At 36.9% G+C, this 11,894-nt stretch overlaps 1 long non-coding RNA gene across 1 annotated transcript; it reads right to left on the bottom strand.

The window, feature by feature from the left end:
* Positions 1-8,257: 8,257 nt before the first annotated feature.
* Positions 8,258-10,822, bottom strand: LOC110482815 (uncharacterized). Its single transcript, XR_013342076.1, has 2 exons — positions 10,461-10,822; positions 8,258-8,674 (listed from the first exon to the last, which is right to left on the bottom strand). It is a non-coding gene; the product is annotated as an uncharacterized LOC110482815 (long non-coding RNA).
* Between the last annotated feature and the right edge of the window lie 1,072 nt (positions 10,823-11,894).

The following is an 11,894-nucleotide window of genomic DNA, read 5'->3' on the forward strand; positions in this document are numbered from 1 at the left end:
TTTAAAAATATCTTCACTTTTCTAGTTTATCATTGTGACTTTTCTACCATAATGATACTCAGTTTTTATCTGTGTGAGAAATGCTGTAACATTTCATTCTAGCTGAAAAACAACCTAGTCAGTCCCGCTGTCTAACCATGAAAAATGGCATGTCTCATTATAGTTGAATAAGAAATAGAGAGCCACAGCAGAAAAACTGGAAGATCATCATCTAAAGAAAGCCCAGGATTATGCTGTGGGAAAAAAAAACCCAGCTGTTTTGTATGATGTCAATGACTTCAGTTTCTCAGAAAAGTTCTCTGAATGGCAGTGTAACCAAAAGTTATGTGAGATGGAAAGCTACTAACTGGCTTGAGTCTTTCTTTCAATCTACTCACCTCTGAGTGTGATTGTTGTTACTCCAATGGAAATGCCAGACAATACCATGTAATCATTTCTTTAGTGGCTTTACAGGAAGGAAGAGTTGTGTACTTAAGTAGGCACTGTTCAAGATGCATAGTTTATGTCTGAAAGGGCTTACATACATACACACATACATTCTGTTACCAAAAACCAGCTTATTTTAACCCTCACTGAATGTTCTGCACAAAACCTTGCATATATATACATATTTATATCTGCACAGTGGATTTTTAGGGTTTCCATTCATTTTGGTAGCTCCTCTAAGCACTCTGTTTCTTAGTAGAGATATTGAAGCAGTCTTGGACAGAGTCTGCAGGAAGTGCTTAAACTACTTGTGAATTGTTTTCCTCCATAGGAGTTCCATTAAGCAACTAGAAATCCCAGAGTCATAATCTGACATAAGATATAAAGCAGACACACCAAGTGATGTGACAATGAGTGAGTCAGGCAGCAGCAGTGTCAGGATTAAGACTAGATGAAAGGACAACCCTGAGAGTAATTCCCTCAGGTAAGTGTATTGTCACTGACACACAATCCAAAATTGTCATTGTTTTCTCTGAGAACTGGACACAGAAGGGGAAAGTACAAAATGTCTAGACTTTTGAAGTGTTGCAGAATGTCTGCAGTGATTTGATTTCCCAATAACCTCTTTACAGCAATCATCAGCATATGGTGAGAAAAAACCCCCTTTCATCTTGTGAAAACTGCTGTTCCTCCTTTGAAGATCTCTGGTACTTTAAAAAAGTCTGAGTTACAAGATTATATTGATAATGAAGCTGACCCAATGGAAAGCAGAAATATTTTATTTTCAAAACTCTTGTAGAAAAGTCTTCTTCTAAAATTCAGGGGCATGAACCAATTCCTGTTTTTGAATAGCAGAATTGATCTGGGTCATTGCTGAGAACTTCTAGCCCTCACTGAAGGGTTATTTTTCATAACCTCAGGAGGAGTCTCCTTTCTTCGCTTTTTAGGGGAAAAATATATGCCTTATAAATAATTTTCTTCTCTGCTCATGGCATACAGATTTTATGGCTTTCTGTGACAGAGGCTGATGACTTTCTGCCATAACAGACTCTCATGAAAATGAAAGGTTGAAAGTATATATAAGAGCAGTGTAATAAATTGAGTAGCTCGTGTCTTTACGTTGTTCCAAACTCCACACTCTACGGTTGTTTGAAAAAAGAACAGAAGGGAGAGAAAGTAGCCATGGTAGAAGATTAATACTTGAATCACCCTGATGGTTGAGAAATCAACCTGGACTCGGAGATGCTTTTGCTTCAACAGACAAGATGGGACTACTGGTAGTCTAAATCCCAAAAATGAGTTAAAGATTGATAAGGGCTCAGAAGCGGTCTACAGAACTGTGGGTGAAGGTATATCCCCTTTTAAAGGTGACCAAGAAAAGCTCCAGAGTTCTCAAGCTGGACTGAAATTCTTTAATGTATTAGTAATATTTTATCTCTCTTTGTACAGTAAAGAGATTTTGTTGAAGCTAACTGTTTAATTGAGAGACTAGAGTGTTGTTTGAAACCTTTGAGAGTTAAACAGGGGAAAACAAAGTACCAAAGGATCCTCACATGCCATATGTAAAATTTTTCAGTGAGGAAGGGAATCTCTGCAGTTGTGTAAACTGAGATGTCAAATGGTTTTTGGGCATATTTATTCAGTTAGTCCCCTACTCCAGAGTGACTCTTACTGTGGCACTGTGGGAGCAACAGAGATGAGATTTCCTCCTCACGTCTGCAAGAATGAGGTAGAGAATTGTAAACATGGGATGCAAGGGAAACAAAGCCAATTTAAATGCATGTTACATTTCCTTTCCAGTAAAGGAAAGCAGAAAATAAAGGTAAAATCCCTCCAAGGACTGTTAGCCTGAACATATATATATATATATATATATCAATATGCCAGCATGCAGCACCTTAGGGTACTGTGAATTCCTGCAGATAACTGAAAAAAAAATTAAACAGAAAAAAGCCCTGAAAATGTTAAAAAATTAATCACATAAAGAAAATCACAGAAAAATTAAGAAATGTGTAAATAATGGCCAAGCAAGCAAAAGGTTTTTTCATCACCCTGGGAAGCTTGAATTAGCTTACTCAAAATTTACATGGCAGATAGCTACATCCTGGGAAGAACTGACTGATTCAGATTTCTTTCTGAGAAAGGCAACAATTTCCAGCAATTATTGCTGATAATATTAAATAAAACTTCTTTAGCAAGTTATTTTAGGAACAGACACTACAGTGTCTTTTTCTGTCTTCAAACTCAGATACACAAAGTACAATTAAATCATATTGTGTGTTTTCCTAAAAAATTCTGTTTCATCTTCCTTACTTTAATAAAGGAAATTATGAGCTTCTTTGAAAGACATCAAACAAGCATCCTTTTTCTCTGCCTTTTAGGAGGTTTTCCTTATAATTTTGAAAAATGCTTGTTGAGACAGAATAGTAGAACGGAGGACTGAACTAGCTTATTTGTGCTACTAAATCTATATGATTTATCACATGCTTAGTGACAGACTAATTCAGTTAAGCCACATCATGGCCAGAAGTATAAAGAATGAGAAGGTTGCAACACTGCTTTAAACAGAGCCATATGACAACTCTCCAGCAAAATGGAGTACCAATGTTTACTTCTGATTATAAGGTGACATTCTTATAGCTGGTAGAGCAGCTGAGATCCCCTGTGAAACCCAGAAAGGTTCTGAGAAGCAATGAAAAGCAGACAGAGAAGAGAATCAGACCTAACTTCAGCTGAGAAGCTGTTGAAGGAAAGAGCACAACCTTCCCCATCAAGTTTCGTGAGTGTAGATATATGTGCGACTTTCATCTCTTGGGAAGTGTAAACACTGCTAAGTCCCAAAAGATTTATTTTTTTTAATAGCTCTTATAAGCATCTCACTATATGGTGAGCTATCAGTATGAAAAGGATTTTCTGCAATGAAGTATAACAAGCTATTTGTGAGGTTTATCCCCCTTTTTCCTACCTCTCCGGGTATAAAATCTACACAAATGATAGTTAGCAAGGTCACTAAAATTCAAGCAAGTGATTTTCTGCATTAAAGTGATTAAAATCACTCTGAGACAGAAGAAAGTAGTTTTCTGTCTCAGAGTCATGGGAAACATATAATTGCATTTCAATTAATTTACATGATAGAAAAGAGATTCAAGGATGAAGCATTACAGGTCTCTTTTAACTATCAGATACCGCAATGTGCTCTCACTGCTTGCTGGATGACAGTGCTTAAGTACTTTGTATTAAACAAACAAGCAATTTAAGGGCCAGTTATGCTTTATTTCAGGTGAATTCTCATATAAAAGATATATTCTCTTCTTTACATCTTGCACTACCTCCCCAAAGACAATTTTCCATGCACAGTGACATAAAATTAATGAAAATAGCAAGTTGAAACCTTTCTAATGCATTTAAAAAATCAGTGGCATGAATGAAAGTTTGTTTAAAGCTATGTGATCTCTAAAGATTTTAGTTGCTGTCTGCAGAATTAGCAGTCCATCCCTCTTAATCACCGGATTTCATCTCAAGTGTTTGATATATTTATTTGATGGAATCAAATGACATGAAACCCCACTGTCATAAACACCAAGAAAAATACAATCTATTCCTCAAAGAACAGTTGTTGTTTCAGTGTGGACTGAGTATTGCATGGAAAAGTAATCTTTCTCTGGCTTCTATAATCTTGACCTAAATGACAAACATATAATGCACCCAGTCTCACAAAATAATCAATGTGGTGATAATAAATGTGGTGCAGTTTTCACTATTCTTATTAATTCAGAGCATTTTCTGGGACTAGAGATCACCTTCAATCAAAATTTTGAAAGACAAGCCATTTAAAGGAAAGGTCAAGCTTCATGAGAGGCTTAGTTTTGTGCAGTTTTTATTGGCTGCATCATGTGACATTTTCTATCCTACATAGAGTTTCCAAGCCAAGCCTGCAGAGGTCAATAGCAGATACAATCAACAAGCTACACTTTTGAACAAGTTTCTTGAAAAAAAAATTGCTGCTTTTATAATGCTACCAACTCTTGTGAATATTCTATTTTGACTGGGGTTTTTATTCATTTATTTTATGCTTTCTAGCCTGAGGGGTCTCTCCTCTTCATTTTTTGTATAGTAGGTTTCTTATTTTCAGGCTGGGTTATTGTTCAGATTGCTTCTTGGAATTCAGACAATAAATACCCTTTACCTTTTCATGTCTGAATTCCATTCATTTGCTGTTTTGAAATGAATTTAAAGTGGTGGTCAGACTTAGTGCCTTATGGCTGGATAGAGACATCAACATTTCTTACTCTCCCTTTGCTACATTCCTGCAAGAGTTGTGCATTCTCCTCTTATTTCACACACAGCAGGGATCATAACTTTGTCTATTTCTACCTGAGTTTCCCAATCAGGCTGAGACACTTTCTAGAAATTTTTAGAACTATTACTTCATTTTAATCATATCCTTTTCTGAAATACCAGTTCAGTGCCCTAAGTTCTTCTCAGGGTCTTGGAAGCTTATTCTGAAAAATGTAAAGAGAAAAAAATACTGTTAACATTTATTTTTTATTTTATCCTCAAATTAATACTCTGAAACTTTTTAATGATATTATTTTTAGAAATGCACTGTCCTCTGTTGAATATATTGCTAAGACAGTTTATAATAAATACATTGTAAATGTATGAACCTTTTGTTATTCCTCAGCTGTGGGAGCTCTTTTGAAACCAATGGCAAAACTTTTACTAATTCATTAAATACTTCTCTGTCTTAGTTATAATTATCCTAAATCTGTTTTTGTCAGCCACCTTTCATTTACGCTAGGACATGCAAAACAAAAAAGTAAACTCTGAAGTGTATGCTTCTATTCAATTTGCCAAATAACTGAGAAGCCAGTAATCCATCCATAGTGACAATAACTATAATTCTTCCCTTTTTTTATAAAATCATCAATTTACAGTGAACAAAACAAACTTTTGCCAGATATAGCATTGTACTCTTCAAAGCAAAAGAGAGTAAATGAACTGAAATTATGTGTCCTAAAAAACGATTCGACTTTATGTAAATACTGTGTGGATGATAGTTTGAGGGGAACACACAAATTCAACTAATGTGCAAATTACTCTCTTCAAACCTTCTCTTGGCATAAAGCTGGAATTCTGCACATGAAATAGAAGCTCTTGTTTGTATGAAAGTTAGCTTCTGTTTGTCAAGGTAAGAGTTTTCTTAACTTGTTATTTGACTAATTTAATACAGTTCTTTATAAGCTCATTGTCACAGATAAAGTGAGACATCCAAAGTTTATTAGAAGAGCCTTGCCATGGAGTCATGAGGTGCAGAAAGTTCCTCCTTGCTTTCTAAGCTCCTCAGAGAGGAACTTGGGGACAGCTGGATCCAATTGTAGGTACAGTCTTTGTCAACAGATTAAGCAACTTTGTCACACAGAATTAAAGATGGCAAATCAGATATATATATAAAATTAATTATTTATTATGAAAATTATTAAGCAAAATATCTTAATAAGAATTATTTGGTACCCAGTATGTAAGCTAAAACTACTAGTAGTGTATAATACAGTATAGTGCACTATATAAAAGCAAATATATTAAAGCACTTATATTAAAGCTAGCAAAAAGGAACAATTGTTAAGTAGAGATCGATGTAATTCACCACGCAAAATCTCGTGGGCAGATTTCTTTCACTCGACCTTGAGGAGTGTCCTTGGGAGACATCCCCACTTCAAGGGAGGGAACATCATGCTCACATTCTAAGAGGGAATACGTTAGAGGAACCTAGAGTGAAAAAAATTTGACTGGACTTTGACAGTGTCAAGTGACTGACTGCCAGTCATACGTCTCCAGGTCAGCATGGCAGCTTTTGTGCCAAGCCTTTGCCTCACTATCAGGATGTTAATTTGGGGCTGATGAGCCATATTGATTTCAGCAAAATCCAAAAACTAAAGCAGCACATGGCAGCCCCCTCTCAGCCCACTGCTGATGGCTCCCAAAATAGGGCATTGTTGGAGTTGTTTGCCCATGTTCCAAGGGTAAAGAGTCCTGCTACTCTCTCCTACTGCAAATGCAGATAATATGGAAAAGATAATTAAATTTTTCAGAATGGATTAATATAATTTCATAAAATATTATATTAACTGAAAAATTCTGTTGGAAAGGATGGATAAATATGATTGCCTGGCAAAAGATTCACAATAGTACAGCCAGGATGAAAACAATTCCCCCTGCTGGCTGGACAATACCCTTACCTACAGATAGGTCCAAAAGTCAAATGGACTGTTCTATCTCAACCCCCAAAATGTATGGTTCATCCCACACCCGTAACCCTACCCTGAAGCATCAGGTGTCTGTGACCCCATTGGCCTAAGTCTTGTTCCAGCCCACCTTGAAGCCCCCTGATAAGGGGTCTCCAAGGGGCCAGATGCCCTCTTGGATCTTCCCCTCTCTTGGAACCCCCACTCTCTTGGAATCCCCGCTCTCTTGGAACTTCCACCCTCTCCTGGAGCATCCTCTCTACCCCTTGTCTCTCCCCTCCCCCATCCCCTCAGGCCTTGCCACGTGCTGTGTCTGGCAGCTCCAAGCAAGACCTTTCACCATCCATAATAAACCTTATATTCTAAGAGCAGCCTTCAGATATCTCTCATCTCCATTCATCAAAGCCGTCCTGGAGTACAGCCTTCTCTACAAAATTCTACCTCAAATTGGTGAAAAATATCCAGAAAACTAAAGCAGTATCTTTAGGGAATCCATTGAAAAATATTTTGTAGCAAAAAAGATATTAAAAGCAAATGGTAGAGATGCAGGGAAGGCCCAGTGTTCCTCCTCACCCTGTCCTCATCTTGTCAGTCACTGTGATGTGATCTTCAGGCTCCTGGTAGGTCTTTGTGCTGCTCTGAGATTGTCATGTTTCAGGAAACCCTCCAGTGCACTGTGCTGGAGCACTTGTGTGTGGTTTGTGCTGCCAGCAGAGCTGCTCTACTCTGCCGTGCTCCCAGTGTGCTGAGATCTACAGCTGGAGCTATCCCACTGTTCTCACACAATACTCCTCCTCCTTGTACAAAATAATGCCTCTCATCAGTTTATAATCCTTTCTTCCTGCATGACTTCCTGCTAGAGTTTTAGGAAGCAAGTTTTTTCTCATGCCTTCCTCCTCTGTGTGAATAAACTTAAACTATATACTTAATATCTGTTTTTATACCCTAAATAGACATTGCATGTCAACCATGCCCTTTGTCTGGGGAAAACTCTGTGCTGCACAAGATTTTATATGGCAGGCTACAAGACTTCTGTATCACTACCAGAGAACAATGAAACTGGGGCCATAAGACATTTCCAAGCTGAAGCAAAGGTAATTTAATTCAAGTTCCCCTAAAAAACAATAATATCAACACATCATTCTACTCAGCTGCTAGAAGAGGATTGAAAAGCAAGTAGCAACAAGCACCTATTCTTGGCCTATTTTCACTAAAAAAGTCTCATGTCAAACTACTTTTGACCACTTCCTAATCATGTTTATCCAGTCATCACAATTTTTTTCTTCTGCTCATCCTGAAAAAGGATGTATCTTAATACTGGGTATTCAAATAGCTGTTCTAGATATTTTCCTGAAAGTCAAGACAAGTACTGAAGAATTTAATGAGAAAATGTTCAAGTTAAAATTCAGTGAGGCTTTGAAAATTAAAACATTGCAAGGTTCGCTGATCATTAAAATAATTTTTAGTAAGCTGAAGATAGATTTTTGATATTGTAAAAGCTCTACATCACCTGTTCAGGAAAATGGATTTTGGATGTGACAGAGAGAAATAAACTAGAGCTGAGATAAACCACTGAACTCATAAAATACCCAGATTCATAATTTATTGAAATAAAAATGAAACATTGTTTTGCTTTTTTACACAGACATGACCAGATGTAATTGATACAGATGTCAATGACCAAACATGAGCAGTGCTAGAAAATTTGGTACAGAACCTGCTTTGGGATATTCTTCAACTAAATAACTCCAGAATAATTGCAGTGTGAATAACTCTGGCAGCGTGCAGTGCACAAAAAAGGAAGGATGATTCTGAATTTCATCTCAACACAGCAAATATGTAACTTTTCAATACATTAGCCAGTTGGCATGTTTATAGGTGATTACAACCTCATAAAAAATAGAATTTTCTGTGGTGATCAATGAAAGTGGTGCTCCTTGCAGCTCTTGTCACTTCCGTACTCCCCATGGATAATCTCTGCTCTTTGTTCCACCTGAGAAAACCTGTAGGAATGCGAACACAGTGCTGCAAATGTGAAAATGAAGACAAATTCTCTTGTAGTCAACAATAAGAGAAGAGTAGCCATAAGAGCAAACTCTATCTCTCCAAGAACCATGATAGTGTTTGCAGCACAGGTCTTGAGAGAGAGGGGAAAAGAGAGGCATCAACAAGTTATGAGTCACTCCTTCATGGTTCTGTGTATGTTTTGATGCCTTTAGGAGGTGTTGATACCTTTCCTTGGTTTATTTGGGATTGGACACTTAAACCACGAGTTTACTCCCCTGAGGAGCCATTTAGTAAGAAGGAGCCTTGGGCATTTTCAGCTCTCCCAATGCACACATATCATCCCTGAGATAGCTCTCCAGCCACTCTTCAGACAGCTGGCTGGTTGAGTCTCTATTCTTATGCATGAATTTTATTCTCACAGTGATTTTCCTAAATCTTTGCTGCCGTATTACATTTGCCTATTGGCTCTATAAGCCTCATTACCTATTCTTCTTTAGGTAATTCAATTTTTCCTCGCAGGTCAAATTTTCTGGACTTCTGGTCAGTCTCACTGCTGTTCTCTGAACTTCCTCCAGCTGGTTTGTGTCTCTTTTCAACCATGAGACAGTAAGGTTAATGGAATCTAAATTTACACTATTGCATGACTGATGCTTAGTTCTCTGAGCTTATTTTGCTAATGCTGTTACATTATACTTTACTGCATTATTCAAAACTATGTGAAAGATTTGCCTAAGATGCTTATGCTTAATTTTTGTTTGTTTTTTTGGCAAATCCTCTCCATAATGTTTAGAAATTATCTATAATGATCACAAACAATAGCTATTCATTAAAAATTATTCAGGAAGGATTTGGATGGTTGTTTTTGCAGCTGCAAATTCAGTAGTTAGCAAAAATTGTTAATTAATCACTTTTCATGCACTTTCAGTTCAGAATCCAGCAAAACAGAAACATGGTTCTTACTTCTATGCTTTTCATCCCTGTATGCCAACAGAAACAGAATAATTCTCAACTCATTTCCTTAAATGTCTTGCAAGTCCCACAGAGCCAGCAATTGTAAATCTTTTTCTGCCAAATTATAGCTGCTGGCCCAGTCCTTGGTAGCAGTAATTTGCATACCATTGAGTTCCACACCAGTCAGAAGCTCTCATATCAGAAAAAAAAAGAAAAAAAGATCCATTATGCAAAGTCAATTTTACATTACACAATAGGATTCACATATGCCAGGTCTGGATGATTTTCACTGAAAATGTAGATATCTTTGTTTTCTTTGCAAACACCACTTTGTTTCAGAGACTTTCTATTGTAGCAGACCTTTCCTTTAACTAAAGAAAAATGTAGATTTTTTTCTGATTTGAAATAGGAGTTATAAGTCCTTGTGTAACTATCAGTTTGTTAAAGCAGGACGACTCCCTTTTTTTGTGTGATAACAGCAGGAGATAATTTATTTTGTGAATTCTTCCCTGCTATTTAAAGAGATCAGATGATTGTTTTGCATAATTGAAATAATTTTAAAAAATATTATTTTGTCCAGACTTCCTCAAAAGTCCTCTGTCACAGTTTTAAAATAGTAGTCTTGCTTTTTCTTATATTATTTACAGTTTGCAGCTGCCTAAAGTCTATCTACTTGACATGGGAATCTCAACTAAAAAAGGATTAAGCCCAACTAAGAATAATTTAAGAAAGTTTTTTTCTTTTAGGCATTACTGTTATAGAAGAGGGATAGTCATGCACAAAACCAAGTTCTATTTCAGCTGGAATGGATAAAATAAAGACCATCCTTACTTTGGAGAGCTTCTTTCCAAACAGATGCTGACTGCTCATGGGTGCTGCTGGTGAGTGCTACTGCTTGGGAAGTAGCACTGGACAGAAGAGCACAAATGCTGTTGCAGAGCAAAAAGAGGGTACAGTTGGGTCTGCACTAAATGATACAGACCCTCTGCTACAGATTTTCTTTCTTCTGTGCTTCTGCTATGGATAAGCACCACTTCAAACTCAACCACCAGCTGGCTGGTCCCCAGCATCATTCTGGCTTTAAAGCTGTTTTTCCCCAGAGATGATGAAAAAGGGAAAGAAATAATAAAATGTGCTAGTGACAGCACAGTGCTACTTTAGAAAGAGGAAAAAAATTCTTCCTGATCGTGTGCTCCTCCAAACCATAGCAACGTCTTCACCCTCTCCTCTGCTGTATCTTCAAAATAACTTATGTTTTCTATCACCTTGATATAGCATTCGACATTCCTGACATACCCTGCTCTATTCTAAATAAAGCATGCTGCACAAGCTTACATTTCAAATATAGGCTGAGATAAAGAAAGATTTTAGCAGGAGGAATGTTAAGTCCTTGCTGCCTTATTTGTTTTATTAAATAGATCTTTCTGCAGTTTGATAGGTCGTCTACAACAGATTTCCCATGCTGACAAGTTGTTTCTTTCTCCATCTTTCCTCACAAGCCTGAGTACAGAATTTCCAGCTGGCCTAACTTCTCAGTTTAATGGCTTTGAATGTTTAAGTAAACCAGAGAAAGACATTATTTTTATATGCCTATTGGTTGACATACTGGAAGGAGAGATAGATGTCCCCATCCTCTTTACAGAATCAGTTTTATAGGGCAGCACAGCTCAAGTGTTATCAGGAAAATAATACAGGTATTGATTCTCTTCTTCACTACTCATTGTTTATTTCTTTGTGCTTGCAGTTCTTGTAGCACATAATGAGGGTTTAATGTTGGTCTAAGGAAAATGTAGAAAGAGAGTCAAATATTCTTCAAAAGGAATTATGCTCATTAATGAGAACATTTGCTATCTTAAACATCTGTTAATAATTTGACACTGAGCAGTATCTTCACTCCCTTTAAGTGAGAAAACATTTTATGTTCCCATTTGATTTTTAGCATATCAATAAAGAGATGTTATGCTATTTTTTTTCATTTAGTTCACACTGAAAATTTTCAAAGTGCTTGGAAAATGTGAACTAGGTAGTTTTGGACACAATTTCAGAAATACTGAGCTCACTCCCATAATAGAAGCAGTTTAATTTTTCTCAGTTCTGCCAAGTGTATGTTAGGGATTCAGTTTATTCTTACTTTTGCTGTGGTTAATTGAGGATTTGTCCCAAGTTTTATCTATAAAACCTCAAATTCAAAACATTTCTGTAGTAAGCTCTAAGACAGCAAGGTAAGCTGCCCCATCCTTACCTCACACGAATGTGCAAACATGC

The sequence above is a fragment of the Lonchura striata genome, chromosome 1 (genome assembly GCF_046129695.1).
Source record: "Lonchura striata isolate bLonStr1 chromosome 1, bLonStr1.mat, whole genome shotgun sequence".
NCBI classification, from domain to species: Eukaryota; Metazoa; Chordata; class Aves; order Passeriformes; family Estrildidae; genus Lonchura; species Lonchura striata.